The following is a 23,907-nucleotide window of genomic DNA, read 5'->3' as shown; positions in this document are numbered from 1 at the left end:
CCCTTCCTTCCTTCCTTCCTCCCTCCCTCCTTTCCTCCCATCCTTCCTTCCTTCCTTCCTTCCTTCCTCCCGTTACCCTCTCGGAGGAGAACGCGACTCCTCTGCGGCTGTAATCACTTTACTACTGTTTTTGTTCAGCGGTAAGTGGACTAAATATTTGGATGCTCATAAGCAAAGCAGAATAATTGAACGTGTGATTTGTGGCAGCTGGCTCAGAGTCTTTGGGGCTCGTCTCGCCGTAATGAAAACAGCCAGCGAGCCGCCGTAAACAAAAGCAACTTGTTATGTTGCAAGCCCCTCGCTGTGCTCAGCCATGTGTGGGAAACAACTCATTTCCTTGATGGCGTACTGTAATCATGGCGGAGCTTTACCTCGCGCTGTGCCGAGCGCCGCTCGTCTTATTAATCCGGAGAGAGAGAGAGAGGCGTCCACTCCTGGCAGAGCTGCTATTACTGTAAACACTTTAAAAGTACAAAGAGGCAAAGAACAATGCAGAGGAAACTGAATTATTATAATTATTAAAGAGAGACGCGAGCCTGTTTGCCCCAGCCGCCGCTGCTGGAGCTTCAAATCTGAAATCCCTGGACCGAGTACTCAGGCTTTTATAAATTATAACTTGCCTGTAATGATCAAAATAACCACAGTTATAATAATTAGGCAGAAGGAGGAGAGACTCTCCAAACAGCTGTAAGCTTTCGTTCATTTCCATCATTGCTTTATTCTCTCAATATCTGCACAGAAACCCCCTGAAAGTGCAAAAATACAAAAGGTGGAAAAAGTGTCCAAAAAAGTTTTCAATAGCGATATAATCGACCGATCTGTAGAACTGAGTTTCTAAAAAGCAACGACTCAAAAGCGCCAAAAAAGAAAAGACTTTATTTGCAAAACATCTAAAAGAAAACACAGAGCAGTGTGTATATTCTGCAACGTTACGCTAACGACACGATGCACTAAGTAAGGAAGCATAAGGAAAGGTAGGGATTTCGCGATAGCTATACATATTAACTAGCTGTGTATATACATCTGTTTCAGATGTTTGGACTGTCTCGGTCTCGACCCCTCAAAGTCTCGGTCTCGACCCCTCAAAGTCTCGGACTTGTCTCGGTCTCGACCCCTCAAAGTCTCGGTCTTGTCTCGGTCTCGACCCCTCAAAGTCTCGGTCTTGTCTCGGTCTCGACCCCTCAAAGTCTCGGTCTTGTCTCAGTCTCGACCCCTCAAAGTCTCGGTCTCAACCCCTCAAAGTCTCGGTCTCGACCCCTCAAAGTCTCGGTCTTGTCTCGGTCTCAACCCCTCAAAGTCTCGGTCTCGACCCCTCAAAGTCTCGGTCTCAACCCCTCAAAGTCTCGGTCTTGTCTCGGTCTCAACCCCTCAAAGTCTCGGTCTCGTCCCCTCAAAGTCTCGGTCTTGTCTCGGTCTTGTCTCGGTCTCAACCCCTCAAAGTCTCGGTCTCGACCCCTCAAAGTCTCGGTCTCAACCCGTCAAAGTCCCAGTCTCAACCCCTCAAAGTCTCGGTCTCGACCCCTCAAAGTCTCGGACTTGTCTCGGTCTCGACCCCTCAAAGTCCCGGTCTCGACCCCTCAAAGTCCCGGTCTCGACCCGTCAAAGTCTCGGTCTTGTCTCGGTCTCGACCCCTCAAAGTCTCGGTCTCGTCTCGGTCTCAACCCCTCAAAGTCTATGTCTCCACCCCTCAAAGTCTTGTTCTTTTCTTTGCCTCTTCCATCCTCCTCTCTCTCCTTATCTCTTGATCTGTCTCATCTGGTCCTCTCTCTCTCTGAAGACTCTCTCAGAAAAATAGAGAGAGGTGGGGGCTTATATGTCGACCCCTGAGAGGGGTCAAGAGTCGGGGGTCAGGGAGCAGGGAGGGGTCAAGAGGAAGTCCTTTGTGCCAGCTGAGAGCCACTTATCATCCTCATCTACCGGAGCAGCAATCTGCCAATCAGGAAGAGAGGGGAGCGGGGCCAACAGGTATCAGCGAGCACTTCCACACTGCCGCCGCTGTCCCCCGAGGGCGCCGTGCCGCAGATATATGGCTCTGGGGTCCGGGGAGGGCCGTGGGATTGTTTACCGTGTCCCTCTGTCCCCCGACCCCAAACGCTATGTCGTCTCCTCTAACCTGGTTACACCGAACACGTCATGCTGGCGCGGCCGCATTTAAAGGCACACACTCCAAGAAATATCTATGTACTAACAGTGGCATGCAGCCTGGTTGCACAGAACTCCGTGAAATGATCATGAATGGTTAGCATTACGTGTTGGTGGCACGTAATGTGTGAAAAATCCATGTGGCCACCACGGAAAACAATGCCAATGTAAAGTCAATGAGAAGATGACGTAGCATTAAGAGCGACTACGGTAGAGAGTAGTATGAAAGGCCGAAATTCCGCATAAGGAGGTTGGTTGGGGGGGAGGATGGGTCAAACACAGGATTTTCTCTCAGGAGAGCGGGGTTCACGTCACGCATGTCAAGTTTCCTGAAGTCGCTTTCTTCTTTTCCGTCCCGTTCTTCCCGTGTGTCACGGAATCGTAAATCCACCCACACTGTACATTCTCTAGAGATGTTCCAACAGGTTCTCACACTCATCTTGTAAAATATGGACGCTTGGTCAGCTGCCTTTGTCGTTCTTATTGACGCTAAAAGTCTCCTTTAGCTCTATAAGTAAACGTGCTTGGTCGGGACTATTGATGTCCCTTTAGCGCTACGAGTAAACGTGCTTGGTCGGGACTATTGCCGTCCCTTTAGCGCTGTAAGTAAACGTGCTTGGTCGGGACTATTGACGTCCCTTTAGCGCTATAAATAAACGTGCTTGGTCGGGACTATTGACGTCCCTTTAGCGCTATAAATAAACGTGCTTGGTCGGGACTATTGGCGTCCCTTTAGCGCTATAAATAAACGTGCTTGGTCGGGACTATTGCCGTCCCTTTAGCGCTATAAGTAAACGTGCTTGGTCTGGACTATTGACGTCCCTTTAGCGCTATAAATAAACGTGCTTGGTCGGGACTATTGTCGTCCCTTTAGCGCTACGAGTAAACGTGCTTGGTCGGGACTATTGCCGTCCCTTTAGAGCTATAAGTAAACGCGCTTGGAAGCAAAAAATGGTATCGGAAACTGTCCATAGAACATGATTCACCGTTATTTTACTGTTTATTTATGTTTCAAATAGCTTTATGGGACCTTTATCTGTGCTCCAACAACTATCGTACACCCTGAGAAACATCTGGCTATTAACAGCTGTATGACTGTATATTTTAACTGAAATTTTCCGAAGCTTCATGGTTGTTTGGGGTTTGGGGGATTAGAGAAGTCCACGTTGTCACTTTTTTGTCGACCTTTGCTGCTTTTTAATGGCAATTTGGGCGGGGTTTTTTGTGTTGTGTTGTCATTTTGATGCTTTGTTTTAGAAGAATGCCTTTTTATTGTCACTATACACATGTACAACGAGATTAAAAGCAACTCCTTTTCCAGTGCCAACATATGTAAAATAAATATAACATGGAATAAAATAAGTAGCTAGGTAAAAAGTGGGGTAAGGTGCACAGTTCTGAGACGCTATATACATATATAAAAATAAATAAATATGGTTTTAATACAGTGTGATATGCATTGTGGGTTATTGTGGGTATTATTTGAATATTGCCCAATAGTGGTGATCCTATTCAATGAGTAATATATATTGCACAGTAATCAAATTGCACAGTATTATCAATAGTAGGCCTATTAAATATTAAATATTGCACAGTAGGTGGGTAGAAGAAAGTCCGGGGGTTGGGGGGTTTAACATTTTGGAAGTTTTTTTCCAACTTTTTCAGAAGTTTACTAACTGAGAGAGTTGCATAAAGGCCTAAAAGAAAGTGTTCTGTATTTTTTCTGTCACTACACACAACTTTTACAGATCTTTTTTTATTTGAGTGTAAAAAATAAATCTGTTAAATAACAGAAAAAGTTCAGGCAGCTAATTGACCCGGACTTTGCCCCGTAATTACAAAACAGCAATGTGAAAACTGAAACTGATGTCGTGCAAAAGACCAACAGTTCGTTGGACAAATAACTCCTTACATGTTTCCCGCCTCTTTTAAAACCTGCTGTGAGAGAAGCTTCTGGGATGTCTGTTGATTCGCTGTCACACGTTTTAATCCAGCGGTCCTTCAATTATCCTGAAACCCAATCTGCTGTCACCTGCACCAGACCCGCCCACGGCAGGTTAACGCCAAACATTCCCACCCACCCGCCCCGCTAACACCAAACATCCCCCCCCGCCCGCCCCGCTAACACCAAACATTCCCCCCCGCCCCTTCTTGGCTAACACCAAACATTCCCACTGTACCTATACTCCCTGCAGAGTAGCCGTTCCCTGCCCTCCTCTAGCATCGCTCCCAGGTTTAGAAGCTACTTTATTTCATAGATAGAAAGGTAGGAAGGGAGGGAGGAAGGAAGTTAGCAAGGTAGGAAGGTAGGGATGAAGGGAGGGAGGAGGGAGGAGGGAGGGAGGGAGGAGGAAGGAAGTTAGCAAGGTAGGAAGGTAGGGATGAAGGGAGGGAGGAGGGAGGGAGGGAGGAAGTTAGCAAGGTAGGAAGGTAGGGATGAAGGGAGGGAGGAGGGAGGGAGGAAGGAAGTTAGCAAGGTAGGAAGGTAGGGATGAAGGGAGGGAGGAGGGAGGAGGGAGGGAGGGAGGGAGGAAGGAAGTTAGCAAGGTAGGAAGGTAGGGATGAAGGGAGGGAGGAGGGAGGAAGTTAGCAAGGTAGGAAGGTAGGGATGAAGGAAGGGAGGAGGGAGGGAGGAAGGGAGGGAGGAAGGGAGAAGGGAGGAGGGTAGGAGAGGGAGGGAGGAGGATGAGGGGAGGGGAGGTAGGGAGGGGAGGAAGGGAGGGAGGAGAGGAAGGAGCAAGGGAGGAAGGGGAGGGAGGAAGGGGAGAGTAGGTAGGGAAGGAGGGAGGGAGGGAGGGAGGGAGGGAGGGTAGGAGGGAGGGAGGAAGGAAGGGAGGAAGAGGGAGGGAGGGAGGGAGGGAGGGAGAGATAGGTAGGAAGGGAGAGAGGGAGGAAGGAAGGGAGGGAGGGAGGAGAGAGGGAGGAAATGGGAGATAGATAGGAAGGGAGGGAGGGAGGGAGGAAGGGAGGGAGAGGGGAGATAGATAGGAAGGGAGGGAGGGAGGAAGGAAGGAAGGGAGGGAGGGGGGGAGGCAGGGATGAAGGGGGGGAGGTAGGGAGGAAGGAAATAAAGTCTTTGAGGGGCAAGTCCAAGTCAAGTCTCAAGTGTCTGGCCATCCGATCTGTCCCGTACGCTGTATTGTTAAAGAGCTCATATTCTGCTCATTTTCAGCTTCATAACTGTATTTTGAGGTTATACCAGAATAGTTTACATGGTTCATAAAACACCATATTTTAGTTGTACTGCACGTTGCTGCAGCTCCTCTTTTCACCCTGTGTTCAGGTCTCTGACGAAGAAAGCCGTGCAGATGTTGACCAGCTCACCCGGAGACTGAAGGCAGGACACATTCAGAACCCGTATCTCACTCAGAACAGCATGGAGGGTTTGTTTTCTAAGTGTGTATGTGTGTGGAAGCACCAGAGACAGGCACTTTAAATCATATGAACTCACAGCATGTCCTGTAGCTACCATCCTCCTCCAGCCCTCAGACCTGGAGAAATATGAACCTAAGTCTGTCACATCATACCGATACAACTATAAAGATACAATGGGCCTGTTCCCAGCATTAGCACAACACTGTGTGATGGTTAGCTTGTTACCTGTGACGATATATGCTAAATGTAACGTCTCTTTCACATTAGCGTGTGACTGACCTATCTGGGTGCGTTTGGAGATGCCTGATGAAGTTCAACGTTGTTGATCTGGCATCACACACACCTTGCGTGTAGCTGTTAGCTTACTGCCTCTGTTAAACTAATGACAAAAGGAACAACTCTGGGAGGACTTGGTGTCGCCATCGTCAATGTATTTTTTGGTATGTGAGTGCGTGCACATAAGGCATAGAGCATGTGTTACGTTGCACATTATGGCAAAGGGCCGGGGACATGAGGCTCGTCATACGTTTCCCCAACGTATACGCACCAATAAAAGAAAATAGAAATGCATGAATACATTTAGATTTAAAAAGCAATATTTGCATGAAAACAGGTTGTTGACGAGTCTCGAAGCTCGAGTCCGAGTCAAGTCTGAAGTCAGCTGTTTGTGCGACTTAAGTGCGACTCGAGTCCCCATCGCTGATAGGTAGATAGATAGATAGACAGATAGATAGATAGATAGATAGGTAGGTAGATAGATTTTAAAGTGCAGTTTTCTTCTGATATTGTTTTTTCAACTAACACAGAAAATGTCCGTGTTTCTTTAGCGATGTGTTCATCGCACCGGTTGATATCGCAATGACGATAAAAAAAGGATTCATTGTGCAGCCCTGATTTTAATATCACTGAGTGAAGAAGACCAGGCAGCTCTGGTAGAAAGCTGAGTCCCTGCAGTCCGCTGGGTCTGGGAGAATCCTCTCTCCGTGTTTCTCAGACCCGGCCGCCCTGCAGGGATTACAGCGCTGCGGGAAGCTGCAGCGGCGAGGCCCAAAACCACAGCTGCTCCCCGGGGAGGAAGGGGAGGCACTCAGCCGGGGAGCCGGGGGAACAGGTGCAGGGTGGAAACCAAATCTCATCTACAGGTAATGAATTACTACACTGGGATAAACGGTTTCTCTGGCTGACATGTTGCTTCACTTTGAACACACACTGTCATTTATTTTTACACGGGGAGCGAAACTTGGCCTGCGTATACTCGCGTGGCTCCGTGGGGTCTACTACGCTCCTCATGTGAAGGACACAACCCGTTCTCACTCTGAACTCGTAAAATAAGGACGTTTGGACAGTGTCTGTCAGCGTCTGATGCGACGAAATACAGATGCAAAAAGACTACAGATACAGATGCAAAAGGACTACAGATAGGCCTATAGATGCAAAAGGACTACAGATAGGCCTATAGATGCAAAAGGACTACAGATATAGATGCAAAAGGACTACAGATAGGCCTATAGATGCAAAAAGACTACAAATACAGATGCAAAAGGACTACAGATACAGATGCAAAAGGACTACAGATAGGCCTATAGATGCAAAAAGGACTACAAATACAGATGCAAAAGGACTACAGATACAGATGCAAAAGGACTACAAATATAGATGCAAAAGGACTACAAATATAGATGCAAAAGGACTACAGATATAGATGAGAAAGGATTACATGAAAGCAACCAACTGTGGCTGGGTTAGCTCAGTTGGTAGAGCGGGCACACATATATATATAGTTTTACACCTCGACTCAGCGGCCGCGGGTTCGATTGCGGCCTTTTGCTGCATGTCATCCCCCCCCCTCCCCTTTCATGTCTTCATCTGTCCTGTGGAATCAAAGGCCTAAAATGCCAAAAAAAATGATCCTTATAAATGCAAACAACCTCCTGTAAATGAAACAAAGATGGTCTCTGTTTTCTGTCTGAAGATGAGCGCAGGTTAACACTTCATAGCCGTGCTGCCTGATTGAACCTTTCTCTGGGGTGTTCGGGGCAGTCTGCCGTATTTACACCACAGTGGAAATGAAATTATCTCTGCTGGAAGCGAGCTTGATTGAGAGAAGGAAGGAATAAAAAAAATGATGAGTATTTTCAGGCCGCAGCAATCCAAATGCTCTCGGCTTCGGGGGTTGGTGAAACACACACTTCTTTTATTCCCCGCGCGTCAATCATCGTCCGTTCTTATTAAAAATGATTAGTTAAGAGAAAGAAAAACACTGTGATGCTGCGGCGGAGATCTCCGGGAAGCGAGCGAGCGAGCGAAAGAGCGTGTGGCGGTCTGATTGCGGCAGCAGCGGCGCTCGGCCCCTTCTCCGCCAATGGCCCTCGCCGGCTGCTGAATGCCAGCAATCATTCGTCTGATTTTATATGAGGAGGAACGGAGTGAGACATCTTGATTAATGCTGATTTGGGTGGGTGGATGGATGGATGGAAGGGTGGGAGGGTGGATGGTTGGTTGGTGGATGGATGGGTGGATGGATGGATGGATGGAAAGGTGGGAGGGTGGATGGATGGATGGATGGATGGGTTGGTGGGTGGGAGGGTGGGTGGATGGATGGATGGATGGGAGGGTGGGTGGATGGGTGGGTGTGTGGATGGATGGATGGGTGGATGGATAGACGGGTGGATGGATGGATGCATGGACGGGTGGATGGATGGATGGATGGGTGGACGGATGGATGGATGGGTGGATGGGTATGTGGATGGGTGGATGGATGGATGGGTGGATGGATAGATAGATGGATGGTCTGTGGATGGATGATGGATAGATGGGTGGATGGATGGATGGATGGGTGTGTAGATGGGTGGATGGGTGGGAGGGTGGGTGGGTGGATAGATGGATGGATGGATGTGTGGATGGATGGGTGTGTGGGTGGATGGGTGGGTGTGTGGATGGGTGGGTGGATGGATGGGTGGATGGATGGATCGATAGATGGATGGGTCTGTGGATGGATGGATGGATGGATGGGTGGATAGATGGAAGGGTGGGAGGGTGGATGGATGGATGGGTTGGTGGGTGGGAGGGTGGATGGATGGATGGGTGGATGATAGGTGGGTGGGAGGGTGGGTGGATGGATGATGGATGGGTGGACGGATGGATGGATAGATGGACGGGTGGATGGATGGATGGATGGGTGGATAGATGGATGGATGTGTGGGTGGATGGATGGGTGTGTAGATGGATAGATGGATGGATTGATAGATGGATGGGTTAGGGTTAAAATATCTTAAAATCTCCTTTCAAATACCAATTTTTTTTTTATACATACATAACATACATACATACATCCTGATACCACTAACGTAACAATTGGTTTAACTGTTACACAGCTTTTTTAGGTTCTATAAATGCATCATCTTTCCAAAAGTCAATGAGTAATAAAGTAATACGATTCAGATTCCCGTAAATCTACAGGTCACGTTGCTGTACCATGGAGCCATCAGCTGTCGGCGAATGAAAGCCTTCGTTTTTATTCAGGAAACAAGTCTGATGAAGTCTGCTTCACCCGCTGGTGCTTGAATCAACGTGCAAATCAGCGAGAGGCTGCAGGCTGGCTACGGAGACGAAAGGAAAGACTTCTGGACAAGAAAAAATCAAAGCGAGGCTGCTTGGCCTCTCAGAGGGAGAATGAATCCATCTCAGGATGATGAGGAGCATCTGAACATGACTGTTTGCTTCAGAATAAACCTGCATGTTTGGCAGGTGTTACGAGACAAACACCCAATCTTAAACATGTTAAACACCTTCTTTTTTGTGTGTTTTTTTACGATTGAAGCCGTCTCGCTTCCCCCGAATGTCTACATCAAGTCGCCGTCACTCTGAATCCATCAGACATCATATTTAGGATCCTGTAGACGTTTTTCAAAGTTCTTTCATACATTTTTCTTTACATGCTATAAAATTGAATATAACACCTGATAACTGATCATTTATTTAACTTGTGAAGAGCGTTAGGGTAGGGAACCATCCATATTATTTTGTTTTAAAGGTGCCATGGCATGAAAATGTCACTTTGAGGTTTTTTTAACATTAATGTGAGTTCCCCCAGCCTGCCTATGGCCCCCCAGTGGCTAGAAATGGTGATAGGTGTAAACCGAGCCCTGGGTATCCTGCTCTGCCTTTGAGAAAATGAAAGCTCAGATGGGCCGATCTGGAATCTTCCCTTTATGACGTCATAAGGGGAAAGGTTACCTCCCCTTTCTCTGCTTTGCCCAACCAGAGCATTTGGCCCCCCCATGAGAAAGAGAGAGACATCATGGCTTTCAAACGAGGCCACACTCCCCCCTCCACCTTGCCCCCGCTCTCTCCTCCTCAATAGCATTTAAAGCTACAGACACAGAAATGGCACATCCTAAGGAAAGCTCATTGTGGGACTGGCTCTAGTGGCTGTAATACTGCACCAAGACTGAATTTCGGGAAAGAGACTTCACATATTAGGGGACCACTAAGGTCTATATAAAAGAGACTTCAGATACAGTATTAGGGGACCACTAAGGTCTATATAAAAGAGACTTCAGATACAGTATTAGGGGACCACTAAGGTCTATATAAAAGAGACTTCAGATACAGTATTAGGGGACCACTAAGGCCTATATAAAAGAGACTTCAGATACAGTATTAGGGGGACCACTAAGGCCTATATAAAAGAGACTTCAGATACAGTATTAGGGGACCACTAAGGCCTATATAAAAGAGACTTCAGATACAGTATTAGGGGACCACTAAGGTCTATATAAAAGAGACTTCAGATACAGTATTAGGGACCACTAAGGTCTATATAAAAAAGAGACTTCAGATACAGTATTAGGGACCACTAAGGTCTATATAAAAGAGACTTCAGATACAGTATTAGGGGACCACTAAGGTCTATATAAAAGAGACTTCAGATACAGTATTAGGGGACCACTAAGGTCTAGTCAAAGAGCACCATGTCGTGGGACCTTTAAAATTTGGTTGAAAGAAACATTTCTGAAATAAAAAGTCTTTGAAAATGGGTCCCGGGGGCAACAGGAGGGTTAACCATTGTGTTGTCTTCCCGTCTACCATCAAGTAAGAAAAAATAGAAAGTTGAAAAACGTAGGAAAAAACTGTCAAAAAAAAGCACATAGCAAATGCTATGCATAGCAAATATTGAAAGAAACTTCTGATACTATCTTCTTTCCTTTCTTCCTTTACTCAAATAAAGCTACAGGTGTTAGCTTGAGGAGGCTAAGGGTGTTAGCTTTGCAGCAAAACAAAAAGCAGATGGGTTTTAAACATGCTAGCTTTGCTAACAACAGGTGTCACCTGTGCTGCCAGGTGTCACCTGTGCTGCCAGGTGTCACCTGTGCTGCCAGGTGTCACCTGTGCTGCCAGGTGAGGGTTCAGAATAGGCTCGTTCGAGATGAGCCAGATCTGCACAGAATCGATCACCAGCGATCTCCGCCCAATGCATGCTGGGTAGATCTGTGTCCGACTTGATCCCGACTTGCTCTGACGTCACGCACACGTGGGCAACGATGACCTCACGAGATCAAGGCGGCCGCAGGTTTGAGAGCAGGCAGCTCAGTTGCTTTTCACCGACTGCAAGACCCCAGGACCCAGGGGCATGCTGGGAAACGCCGGCCTCTCAGCTGATCTAACAGCTGATTGGTTCAGAATCGACTCAACATGATGACTTTTGTTATACGATTTGGAGGGATTTTAGCTGCTATTTGTCTGATTTAAAGGCTTATTCTGGACAGAACACCTGTTGTGTGGCTGAAAGTTACGTTTAGAAGTCAGAGAGACTAAATCTGTTCAGATTACAGATCATCATCTACAGTCTGTTAATTAAAATCAGCACCAGATCACATGTAGAGCATGTTGAGAGCTACTCTGTCATAATTAAAACAACTGGAGACTGTTTCTGTGACTTCCTGTTCAGCCTGAAGGATGCTGGAATCAGCTGGAGACTGTAGGAGCTGATATACGGGTCTGATAATGGATCAGCTGGAAACTGTCCGACTTGACAGCTGGTTTTTGTCCCCGCCCCCAGCTGCTCCCGCCTGCTCTCGTCCACTTTAGGCGAGGCGCAGTTCATCTCCAACGAGCCTACTGTCAAACAGCAGGCGGGACAATCCAACTGGCTTCATAGGCAGGGGAGACTGGACCGTACCAAGTACAGAGGTGGGATTTAAAAAGTACCTTCAACATCTATTTTAAACGAACATTCAGTGGCTACTTCATGAAGTCGGGCTGCTCTCCGTCACCATTTGTACTTTTACTTAATAAAATAATGCACATTTTAATCTCCACTTACTAATACTGTAATTACTGCTGTCAAACAATTAATTATTTCTTAATTGCAATGAACTGATGAATGTCTATAGTTAATCACATGCTATTATTTTGCATTTCAGAACTGTTTTTAAGTCCATATTAACAATGGAAAGCCGTTCTTATGTCACGATCTGTCAAGTGTGTGACGAGGCTTGGACCCAAATGCAGTTTAGAAGTAATTTATTAAAACAAAAACAGTCTTACACAAAATGTCCTCTGGAAGGTAGCCAGGCAGGAAACAAACAAAACACAGACTCCGACATACAGAAACAGCACGCAACAAAATACAACGATCCGACAAGAGACAAGGACAGAACAGGAACTAAATACACCAGGTAACGAGGACTAACACTGGACAGGTGACACAACAGGTGGAACAAATCAGGGTGGAAACAAACAAAGACAGGAAGTAAGCTAGACAAGACAAGGGAGACAAGACAGACTACAAAATAAAACAGGAAACAGAACATAACAGAAAAATAAGACTACCACAATAAGACAGAACAATACCAAAACCCAGGGAAGTTTGGGGTCCCCTGCTGGAGCTGCTACCCCCGCGACCCGACCCCGGATAAGCGGATGAAGATGGATGGATGGATGGATGGAATACCAAAACCCTGACATCTTACCAGTGGATCTTCATTGGGAATCAAATGAATGCAAAGAAAGTGACTTTATGAACTTCACTTTAAGATTTGTATTTATTTATTATTCATTTATTTACTGTAAACAAAAGAAACATGTGTGAATCTGTCATTATTGCACAACTCAGAACATGCCGACCGTAGTACGTCTTTAAGACCCGAGTCCTCTACGATGCTGACAGGTCTGCAGTTAGCTGCCACCTGTTTAGCAAGAGCTGTAGTCATGTTTTTTGGGGATTTGGTTTCATCCACAGGTCGGCGAGTAGCACTCTCCAAAACAGTGCTTAGCCTGAGCCCGCTAGCATCAACCTGAGTCACGTTAACTGTATTATGCTTAGCTCGTAGCTGGTAGCTCAAGCTTGACGTGCTTCGGTGATATTTTACTTCAGCTTTACACAACGTGTATATGTCTTTCGACTTCTGAGCCGTCCAGTTTTGGAAAATAAAAAGCTCCATTCAGAGTCATTGCTGCTGTGTTTCTCCATCATAACTGCAGCCTGCAGCAGCAGGATGTGATAGGAGGAAGTGGCAGCTTGATGATAAGTAACGGTGCTGCAAAGGGTCAAAATAGTAGCCTAGTAGCACGACACGAAGCCCAGTGAAGTGTAAAATAAATGAATAAATTAATTAATGTTAATTAATGTGATTAAAAACAATTAATGGGTTATGCTCGGCCCTTAATCACATCGCTGACAGCCCTAATTGTAATACTATACTTCAGAAAAAAAAAATACTGAATACATACATACATTTATACAAATAAAAAGGCCATCCAATCCACATATGTATATTTTGAGGATAGTTGCCTGACACCAGATGTCCCTCACCTTTCCGCTCTCTGCCGACTACTTCCTGTTTAGTGCTCCGCTGACTTGAATGGGGATGAAATGATTCAACCGTGCAGCTCTTCTAGACTTTCCAAATAGAATAAAATAGAATAAATATTTAATGTCCACCAAGCTGGAAATGTTTCTTTGGCTCACCAGACATACAAGTCAAATAAACATACAGACAACATCTCATAACATAGTAAGTGGAGTATAAAAAGATAGAATATCAGGATAAAAAATAATACATATAGCCATTAAAATAGCATCTCAGTTTGGGGCCAAGAGGGTCAGCTTCTCCTCGGACCACAAACCTCCTATGACGCCATGTTGATGCTACCAAGCCATCACCTCCCGTTAGCATCCCGTTAGCATCCCGTTAGCATCCCATTGACTCCCATTCATTCTGACGTCATTTTGACAGAGAATACCTTCACATCTGAAGCGTTTAAAGACTCTATTTGTCCGTTGTTTATTTCTAAAGAAACACGACAACGTATAAAAGGCTCCATTACCTTGTAGCTCACGTTATGGCTCCGTAGCAGACGTTTTTATAACAATAGGCTAACGATTGGGTCATAACCACGAGACTTCCTGTCTCATAGTAGAGGAGTTACCGTATAGTACAGGAGAAGCTCTCAGGCAGTTTGGACTTCCATCAGCTGTTTAAGTGTAATGACTAATGTTAACTATCATTTTAGTGATCAATAATGAGCCTGTGTCTATGTTATCTCCTTACATATACCTACGCTCTCCGTCTCTGCTAGATTGGGAATGATTGAGATTTCTCTTGGCACAGCTACCAGAAGACTTCCAACTTTCAGACAGGTTGCTCACGTCACATCTACGTCTTCAAGCTCAGTTGGAGGCTGCTCAGTAACGCTCAGCCATCACCGGGAAAGAGCTTCTAATGTCCTTCACTGGTCTCCGTCCAGAGACACGGGACCTGGTGGTCCAGTTTATATATATACTGTCTATGGAAAATACGTAATTATAAAGACTGTCACACTTCAAAGTCGCACGGATGACGTCTCGCTGAAGCTACGATGTCTCTGTGTATCGTACCCGCGGGTGTGTGTGTGTGTGTGTGTGTGTGTGTGTGTGTGTGTGTGTGTGTCTGTGTGTATTGTACCGGGGATGTAACATTAAGCTAATGAGCAGAGGATCTCACTCCTTCTTTTGCTTATCTGCTGAAAACACTTCACTGGATAAAACACATCAGGTACGATAACGTTACATGTGTTGTGGAACAGAGCTAAGCTAGCTAAGCTAGCTAGCTAGCTAAGCTAGCTAGCTAGCGAGCAAGTTGAGCATCAAGCTAGGTGACGTAAACTGCGTGAGACGAGAGCTGTAGTTCACTGAGCGGTTTCACACTAAACTAAGTGGTCATACGACAAACCTACGGATAACTGAGAACATCATATGTGTAATGCATGGCTCAATTCAAACAGGATCAAAACATAATGTGCCTCTCCCCGTTCACTACCGTTCATATTTCATCCCAATTAAGGTCCCATGAGGTCCACCGGAAGGGGAGGGACTTCACCTCTCTGTCAGTGTATATTTGAGTCAGGTGTTTTTGGGGGTTTTCACACTATTTTGCTAGCCATTGACACTATCCTGTTAAGCTTGTTCTTGAGTTTGCAGCTTAAAAGGCCAAACCAAGCAGAGAGATGAAAGGTTAAAATACTTCCAATGTGTGTGGCAGGTACTAGCTCAGTAATCTGAGCACTGACGCCCAGACAGCTCAGTCTTCTGAGGAGACTGAGTCATTGTGAGCGTTTCTAAATGTTGTCATTTTGTAGGGGGTTGTGTAGAGGGAATTTGTCCGAAATAAAGTAAAGATAAAAAAAATGAAGTTCGCCTCCTGGGTACTTCCAAGTTGCCCTTGAGCAAGGCACCGAACCCCCCCCCCCCGAACCGCTCAGGGCGCCTGTTCAGCAGTCGCAGCCCACTCACTCTGACATCTCTCCATTAGTGTATATGTAAAAGGAACACGCACACACACACACACACACACACACACACACACACACACACACACACACACACACACACACACACACACACACACACACACACGTAGTCCGTAGAAGGTTTCCCTCATATACAAGTACATTGTGTGTGTGTGTGTGTGTGTGTGTGTGTGTGTGTGTGTGCGTGTGTGTGTGCGTGTGTGCGTGTTTCCCTCATATACAAGTACATTGTGTGTGTGTGTGTGTGTGCGTGTTTCCCTCATATACAAGTACATTGTGTGTGTGTGTGTGTGTGTGTGTGTGTGTGTGTGTGTGTGTGTGTGTGTGTGTGCGTGTTTCCCTCATATACAAGTACGTTGTGTGTGTGTGCAGGGCTTGACATTAACTTTTTGACGTACTTGTCTTTTGGTTCAAGTGCATTTACATTTCACTTGTCCCTGCACAAAAGTCACTTGTCTGGGTAAAGACTTATATAAATATATTATATGTTTTGTGCGTTTTGCTGATGCCGAATTTGAACAAACCGTTGAAAGCATCCAAACACTACCAACATTAATACAATGTTAGTTGAAACAGTAGAAACAAACGTGTCCCAACAATAGATTTCTCCTTCAACAAGATAAAAGGATCTCCAGACTCCATAGTCCAAAGTACTACGTTGCACGCCGGTGTGCAGTGTATCACCAGAGGTAGTGGTGACTTGACTTATACTATATCTAAAATAATTTTGTAGACATAACAATGGATTTTGCCACTAAATGTTGGTGTTAACAGTTTCACTTTCTACCCGGCAGAGGCTGATTTACCAAGGGATCCTTTAAAGGCATGCTATGTAACGTTTCCAGCTTCGGTCCCCCTACAGGTTGTCCATTGGAACTGCAGCTCGTGAGCTGCAGTTCCAATGGACAACCTGTAGGGGGACCGAAGCTGGAAACGTTACATAGCATGCCTTTAAAAGTTGTAGCTACTTTACTGTTGATTATTAGCTGATATTGAATCTGGCAAGTCGCGGAGCTGAGGTTTTACAATTACTGACGGACAAACGAGCAGCGGATTAGTAACGTTACGAGGCAGAGAGACAGACGCTAAATGACAAAATAACTTCATGCTTCATCCACACAAAGCACGCTGCTATCGCCGCGAGTGACATCTGTATTCGGCTCGTTTTCTGTGAACGATGTGGCAACGGGGTAACGTTAAGAGGGAGATAGCAAGCTAATGTTAGCTAACTAACACCTGCTGGCTGTGTTATGGTTTTTGGTGTTTTGTCTTGTCTTGTTGCAGCCTGGTTTTCTGTCATGTCTTGTTTCCTTCTGTTGATATGTGATTATTGGTCTTGTTTTATGTTCTGTTTCCTGTTTTATTTTGATAGTCTGTTCTCTGTTTTGTCTTGTCTAGTTTTACTCCCTGTGTTTTCCCGCTCTTGTGAACTAGAGATACGATACACCAGGTACACACAGACACACACAGACAGACAGACACACACACACACACACACACACACACACACACACACACACACACACACACACACACACACACACACACACACACACACACACACACACACACACACACACACACACACACACACACACACACACTCACACACAGACAGACAGACACACACACACACACACACACACACACACACACACACACACTCACACACACACACACACACACACACACACACACACACACACACACACACACACACACACACACACACACACACACACACACACACACACACACACACACACACACACACACACACACACACACACTCACACACACACACACACACACACACACACACACACACACACACACACACACACACACACACACACACACACACACACACACACACACACACACACACACACACACACACACACACACACACACACACACACACACACACACACACACACACACACACACACACACACACACACACACACACACACACACACACACACACACACACACACAAGGTTGACAAGTTTGAGAGTCACTTGATTTAGTTTTCAGATCAAGGATCTTTGACTAAAGGCGACTAACGTTTCTAAATCAGATGAAATCATCAGACTGCCTCTCCGTAGGTTTACTGGAGGCCCCGTCTCAACCTGCTTCAGTCAGCTCCAATCAGCTGCCGGCTGACGGTTGTCAAAGCAACGGGTTGAAAAGGTGTTTGATGTGGGAGAAACACAAGAGCAAAGCTGCCCTTGCTTACCGAGCCAGCCAATCGGCGGCCTCCCCCGCTGCTGACATGTGACAGCACTTAGCCCCACCCGGCTCAGCCAGAGGCCCAACTAAAGGGCCACGAGACTTTTTAATCTGGACCAAAAGACGGAGAGAGAGAGAGAGAGACAGAAAGAGAGAAAGGGAGAGAGAGAAAGAGAGAGAGAGAGAGCGAGAGAGAGAGAGGGAGAGAGAGAGAGAGAGAGAGAGAGAGAGAGAGAGAGAGAGGGAGAGACAGAGAAAGAGAGAGAGAGAGAGACAGAGAGAGAGAGGGAGAGACAGAGAGAGAGAGAGAGAGAGAGAGAGAGAGAGTGAGAGAGAGAGAGAGAGAGAGAGAGAGAGAGAGAGAGACAGAGAGAGAGAGAGAGAGAGAGAGAGAGAGAGAGAGAGAAAGAGAGAGAGTGAGAGAGAGAGAGAGAGAGAGAGAGAGACAGGAAACAGACCCACAGGCAGCATGAATAAAGGATGGAGGAGGTCATGCCTCTCTCTCTGTGGCTCTATGGGTAACCCTAAATAGTTTAACATACACTGAACAAGATTATAAATGCAACACTTTAGTTTTTGCCCCCATTTTTCATGAGCTGAACTCAAAGATCTAAGACTTTCTATACAAAAGGCTTTTTTCTCTCAAATATTGTTCACAAATCTGTCTAAATCTGTGTTAGTGAGCACTTATCCTTCCCTGAGATAATCCATCCACCTCACAGTGGTGGCATATTGGATATTCACTTTGCAGACACTATCACCAAAAGGCCTTAAAGTGCCCATATTATGAAAAAAATCACTTTTTCTGTGATTTGGGGTGTTATTTTGTGTCTCTGGTGCTTCCACACATATACAAACTCAGAAAAAAAACCATTGTAACCCTTTAGAAGTGGGGAACAGAAATAATTATTATTTATGGCCAGTGGGATCAGAAGTTCTATGTTCGACTACGGAGCCCAGGATTAACCAAACAATACACCAGGAATGACTCAAACACAGATGTACTTTCACAACACCTTTTTAATGCATGAATGGGAAGGATGAGCCAAAAAAACATAAACATTGACACTCTTCAAATGAAGATATGTAGAAAAATAAAAATATGTAAACAAAACAGTTTCAGTTCAGTTCGGTCCACTGTGGAAGTGGAGAGAGTTTGTTGGTGGTGGGTGTGTGTATGTAATGAAGTGTCGAAATCTGCAGGCGTCGTATCTCTAGTTCTCCTCTGGGCTGTGGCGAGCCATCAATGTCTGTGGCGAGCCATCAATGTCTGTGGCGAACCATCAATGTCTGTGGCGAGCCATCAATGTCTGTGGCGAGCCATCAATGTCTGTGGCTCGCCATCAATGTCTGTGGCTCGCCATCAATGTCTGTGGCTCGCCATCAATGTATGTGGCGAGCCATCAATGTCTGTGGTGAGCCATCAATGTCTGTGGCGAACCATCAATGTCTGTGGCGAGCCATCAACGTCTGTGGCGAGCCATCAATGTCTGTGGCGAGCCATCAATGTCTGTGGCTCGCCATCAATGTCTGTGGCTCGCCATCAATGTCTGTGGCGAGCCATCAATGTCTGTGGCGAGCCATCAATGTCTGTGGCGAACCATCAATGTCTGTGGCGAACCATCAATGTCTGTGGCGAGCCATCAATGTCTGTGGCGAGCCATCAATGTCTGTGGCGAACCATCAATGTCTGTGGCGAACCATCAATGTCTGTGGCGAGCCATCAATGTCTGTGGTGAGCCATCAATGTCTGTGGCGAACCATCAATGTCTGTGGCGAGCCATCAACGTCTGTGGCGAGCCATCAATGTCTCGATTCAGGCTCCAACATCCAGGTAGATCAAACGTTCAAAGGGTCCAACAAAAAAACCTGACCTACAGTGAGTAAGGTCAGAACATTTATTTAGCTTTTTTTCCCGCTTCCAATCATGAACTATGGAATATAATTCATGTAAAATCATCATATCATTAAACTGAACAATCATTGTAATATATCACAAACACTCTCATAATATTCTTAGAGATAATTATCGAAAAACCTCTTCAATATAATATCAAAATATCGCTTCCACATAATAATTAGAACCCAAAATAACATAGATACTTGTAAGCAGACACACTTTGTGCACCATCTGCAATGTGAAGGCATGTTTCGACTTTTCAAATAAAATGTAATACTCAAAGATAATTCAAATATGGCTTAATGTGCTTAAAATGCACAGATCAAAGTGCTAAATCAACACATTCCACAGTTAAGTGTGTAACAATTATGCAAACATAGGCTATTACACCGCACTGGATTAAGTTTGCAGCTTTAAAATATCAAGCTAATGGTTTTAGCGTTAGTGAATGGTGTCTGCCTTTGTGCTAGTTAGCATCTCAGCTAGCGCTCCATGTGCGTTAGCACATGTTCTGCAGGTATTCCACACAAAGTTGGAAGTGCGCCCTCGTTTAGAAGAAGTCTCCCAGCTAATCCTGCCTTGTACTACTGAAGTTGGAGAAACAGCTAGCTAGCTCATGTAGTCCTTACCTAGCTACTGAGCGTGTAGTCCTTACCTAGCTACTGAGCGTGTAGTCCTTACCTAGCTACTGAGCGTGTAGTCCTTACCTAGCTACTGAGCGTGTAGTCCTTACCTAGCTACTGAGCATGTAGTCCTTACCTAGCTACTGAGCATGTAGTCCTTACCTAGCTACTGAGCATGTAGTCCTTACCTAGCTACTGAGCGTGTAGTCCTTACCTAACTACTGAGCATGTAGTCCTTACCTAACTACTGAGCATGTAGTCCTTACCTAGCTACTGAGCATGTAGTCCTTACCTAGCTACTGAGCATGTAGTCCTTACCTAGCTACTGAGCATGTAGTCCTTACCTAGCTACTGAGCATGTAGTCGTACCTAGCTACTGAGCATGTAGTCCTTACCTAGCTACTGAGCATGTAGTCCTTACCTAGCTACTGAGCACGTAGTCCTTACCTAGCTACTGAGCATGTAGTCCTTACCTAGCTACTGAGCATGTAGTCCTTACCTAGCTACTGAGCATGTGCTACCTAGCTACTGAGCATGTAGTCCTTACCTAGCTACTGAGCATGTAGTCCTTACCTAGCTACTGAGCATGTAGTCCTTACCTAGCTACTGAGCGTGTAGTCCTTACCTAACTACTGAGCATGTAGTCCTTACCTAACTACTGAGCATGTAGTCCTTACCTAGCTACTGAGCATGTAGTCCTTACCTAGCTACTGAGCATGTAGTCCTTACCTAGCTACTGAGCATGTGCGACTGACAACAAAGATGTTACAGCAGTGAGAGGTCCAGAAACCGGGAGTCCAGTATACTTGTGGGGTCCCGACAGCTTTGTGGGTCCAAAATGCTGGACCCCACCAGGTTAAAGGGCTGTTTGAGGGTTAAGACTTGGTTTTAGGATTAGGGTTAGAATGAGGTTCTGGTTAGGGTGAGGGTAAGGGTTAAGGTTAGGCATTTAGTGGTGATGGTTAAGGTTAGGGTAAGGGGCTAGGGAATGCATTATGTCAATGACTGGTCCCCACAAAGATAGTGAAACGCACTGTGTGTGTGTGTGTGTGTGTGTGTGTGTGTGTGTGCGTGTGTGTGTGTGTCTTTGAGCCACGCTGCACTGGATGCAAGACAGGGCCCTATATGTTTCATCCTCTTCTTACCATAAATATCCACTAAAAGTTGCTTAATAATCTTGAAAGTAGTTCAGTTTAAGATTGGATCAGATGAATAAATGTGACGTTTAACTGTTAGTTTGTCGTAATATTGGAACTTATGTTTTGTTTGTGGTTAAACAAACTAACAGACAACACAATGAAACTGTCGATCTATAAGTTTAAGTAAATAAAAATAAAAGTTTATTGATCTCTGGACTTAAGTCAAGCTTTAAAGGTCTCATTTGCATTTTATTTCTCTGCAGAAATACATATATTATCTTGAACAAATTAAAGTATATTTCAGTGCACCATTCAGTGTAATTACAGTTTAATTTCCACCAATCATCTTCTTAATTGATTGAGACACGGTGGAGTTTTAATGACTTCAGACACTTTTTTTTAATGTCTAAATTAACTTTTTGAAATTGCTTTTTAATGTTATTTTCAATTAAAGCAGAGAAACACTGAAATATTCCAACATTAACTTAGCATCCCGTTTCCCCACGGAGACCATCGTCTTATCATCTCGTCCCCGAAATAAAACCTGAAAAACATCTCAACAACAAACAACTTAAACAACAAATATTAGCCGTGTTGGCTGCTGATCAAAGAAGTTATTTTAAAGCCCTGTGTGAAACTATTATACTAGTTACAAGTAGCAGGGGTGGACTATGACAAGAAATCCTACCCCCCCATCATCACAAACCCTTTACCATACCCCCCCACATCATCACAAACCCTTTACCATACCCCCCCATCATCACAAACCCTTTACCATACCCCCCCATCATCACATACCCTTCACCATACCCCCCCATCATCACATACCCATCACCATACCCCCACATCATCACATACCCTTCACCATACCCCCCCATCATCACATACCCTTCACCATACCCCCACATCATCACATACCCTTCACCATACCCCCCCATCATCACATACCCTTCACCATACCCCCACATCATCACATACCCTATGTATGTATGTGATGATGGGGGGGTATGGTGAAGGGTATGTGATGATGGGGGGACCAAGGGAACTTTATCAGGATGCATAGCATCCTGGATCCATGAAATAACTGGCCTTTCAAAATAAAAAGAGGGGGAGAGATTGAATAAATATGAGCACATAGTCAAAAAGGAACGTTGAAAACAATGGACAAAAATGTAGAAAAAAGCAGAAAAAAACAAAAGCTGTCTGTAGATTCCTTCATGCTCAGCTCGTATTCTTCCAGATGTTTCATACCAGATGTTGTAACAGCGGTGATGTTGTGTATTGTTTAGGGTCCTCGCCACCACCAGACTAATCAGCATTGCAGATTGAACATGTAGCTGGACTTGAATGGCCTTCTTTTGACTGAAAGTTCTGCCAAACAACACTTTTTCTGCTCACCAGTTCCATTTCCACTTCCTCACAGCCTTACATACAAACATTAAAGGTGCACTATGAGTTCCTGCATGGTTTCATTTTATTTTTTGTCTCAAATGGTAGTCGTCTCTCCTTGAGCCGCTAGCTGCCTGCCCCCTGAACACACCGTGAAAAAGCCCGGTCTCGGGAGACAACACAGGGGTCGTAAACGTCAAACAAACACTAGAGGCACAGGCTGTGCACCAAAATACAACAAACCACTCCAGCCAATCACAGACAAGATGGTTGGGGGAGGGGGTGGGGTTAGTGACAGTAAGTCAGTTAGTCATGACAGTTACGGAAACATGGGGGGGAGGGGCGAGATAGCTCTGTTTTGTTTGGTATTTACTTGGAACGTCAACAGAAGTGATGTCATGCAGGAACTCATGATGTAACTTTTAACTCCTCAATATATATATATAGATATGTATATGCAGAGAATGCAGAACATTTTAGTTTTGGCTTTGTTTTCCTTTTCTCTTTCAGCTATTTTATTTCTATTTTAATTGGAGTATGTGTTGGAGATCCATATCTTTATTTGATTATGTGTATATTAATCTGCAGAATGTGTATATGTGTAAACCAATAACTAAACTAAACTGATGTGCAGCCCAGAGAAACGTAGTTCTGCTTTAACAACGTGTGGTTAATTTGGATTGACCGACGGAGCCTGTTGCTAGACTAGACTACAAACTATTTTCTGCCATGCATGTTAAAGAAAGAAAAGTAATCTCCCCTGCAATGATTGAGCTAATGAAAGCAAGTTGGATATGAAGGTAAGTTTTGGAAGGAAAAAGGTTATATTTGCTTTTCTAATTTAGCAGCGAGCGTGTGTGATTGGCCGGGGGAGTGGAGTCACCCTGAGAGGCTGCAGAGACAAAGAGTGGGTCAATTCCCTCGGCGGAGGCCGGAGCTGCATGACAAACCAATCTGAGAGCTATTATCTTCTTCTCCCTCTCATCAAATTGGAAGCAGGTCTGATTTGGCCTTAATCGAGCTAATCTCCCCCGCTGATTTCGGCACAAAAACTGGCTGCAGCTCAAATCATTTCCCTGCCTGAGAAAGGAAGAATATTGGTCATTTTCTTATAGCGCCAGTACTCTTTATTAAGAGCCATCTCTAATTTTCTCTCTGTCTAGTTGAAGCATGGAGGAGGGAGGGTGTCGGCACGTGATTGCAGTTACCTAGGCGACAGTCCGGCGTTGCCTGCAGGATCATGGCCGGGTGGGTTGAACGGCGAGCGTAGGGAGAGCTGAAATTGCATTCCATTAGTGCTAATACGGAGACA

The sequence above is a fragment of the Sander vitreus genome, chromosome 20 (assembly GCF_031162955.1).
Source record: "Sander vitreus isolate 19-12246 chromosome 20, sanVit1, whole genome shotgun sequence".
Classification (NCBI taxonomy): domain Eukaryota; kingdom Metazoa; phylum Chordata; class Actinopteri; order Perciformes; family Percidae; genus Sander; species Sander vitreus.
The sequence above is the reverse complement of the archived record's forward strand: the minus strand, read 5'-3'. Positions refer to the sequence as shown.